The sequence below is a fragment of the Sturnira hondurensis genome, unplaced genomic scaffold (genome assembly GCF_014824575.4).
Source record: "Sturnira hondurensis isolate 20B ecotype Veracruz unplaced genomic scaffold, ASM1482457v3 Scaffold0004193, whole genome shotgun sequence".
NCBI classification, from domain to species: domain Eukaryota; kingdom Metazoa; phylum Chordata; class Mammalia; order Chiroptera; family Phyllostomidae; genus Sturnira; species Sturnira hondurensis.
In genome coordinates, this window is record NW_028076824.1 from 13,638 (window position 1) to 14,980 (window position 1,343).

The following is a 1,343-nucleotide window of genomic DNA, read 5'->3' on the forward strand; positions in this document are numbered from 1 at the left end:
CAGTAGTAGTCACAACAATGTGTTTTTTTTCCCTGATAAAATTTACTTTTCCACAAACATTGAATAACACATGGATACTTGGAAAACCAAGAAAATGTAAAAAGAAAGAAGATAATCATCCACAAGTCCACTATATAAACTACTGAAAAAAATTAGGGGCATATTTTTCTAATCTTGTCAAACATATTGGGAATATTTTCATTTAGTACCAATAAAGCTGCATTTAAGAGTATGTTGAGTAGAGGAAAAGTATTTATTGGTGTAAAATTTTATTTTCCTCCTATTTTTAATGGTGATTAAACATACATAATTAAATTTTCCACTTGAACCATTTTTAAATTTAAATTAGAAATTTTAATTTTTACCAGTGTCCCTGAGTTCGAGGATAGAACCAGCAGACCTTTGGCACTGAAGACATGACACCGAGGGGGTTGGAGCCTTTTCCCTCTACCTCCGTACATTACGGGGACCAGTACCACATGCCCGACCCCTGCCAAGAAGAGGAGGGTTGAGCCATTTTTAATATTATAATTTTCTTTTATGTTCCCATTTTCTTGATTAATAAAACTCCCTTAGTTATAGATCTTAGTTATACTACCTTATTAGTTGTAAAATTTTGGCAAGTCACTAAATCTCTCTGAGGCAAAATTTGGTGATTTAAGAATTAATGCTACCCTGAAATCATAAAATTCATAGAAGAAAACATAGGTTGGAGTCAGCTCCTGGACATCTGTCTTGACAATGAATATTTGCATTTGACACACAAAAATAAAAACAACAGAAGCAACAATAGACAAGTGGTACTACATAAAACTAACAAGTTTTTTGTACAGCAAAGAAAACTATCACCACAATCAAAAAGCAACCTGTAATTAGAATAAATTATTTGCAAATCATGTATCTGATAAGGAGTTAACATACAAAAATGCATAAAACTCATACAACTTAATAGCAGGAAACCCAAATAAATAATGGGGGACTCAAAAGTTGACAATTATTAGTTTAATGTAATAGTTAATAAGCCTAATAGCTAATGCATGTAAAAAGCTATTGTTTCAGGAACTGCACTTATGGCCTACCATGACTCCAGGAGACCACCAGCAATTGACATTTGTGCTCCTGAAAAGACCATAAACAATCAAGGTGGTATTCAAGGTGGTATTGCATTCCTGGGAGAGACAGTCCACTGCCCAGAACACAGATGAAAAAAGTCACCCAGGACAGAGATAAAGAAAATGACTGGTTGGCGGGTGAAATGATGTTAGGGAAATTGCTGGACTGCAGCTTTTATCTAATTGACCCTTTTCTTGAATTCTAGACCCCTTACCTACACTCTTCTCCTT

The 1,343-nt window shown here is 34.4% G+C and overlaps 1 non-coding gene across 1 annotated transcript; it reads right to left on the bottom strand.

The window, feature by feature from the left end:
- Positions 1–365: 365 nt before the first annotated feature.
- Positions 366–507, bottom strand: LOC118986241 (small nucleolar RNA SNORA57). The gene has a single exon (XR_005066336.1). It is a non-coding gene; the product is annotated as a small nucleolar RNA SNORA57 (small nucleolar RNA).
- Positions 508–1,343: the final 836 nt, after the last annotated feature.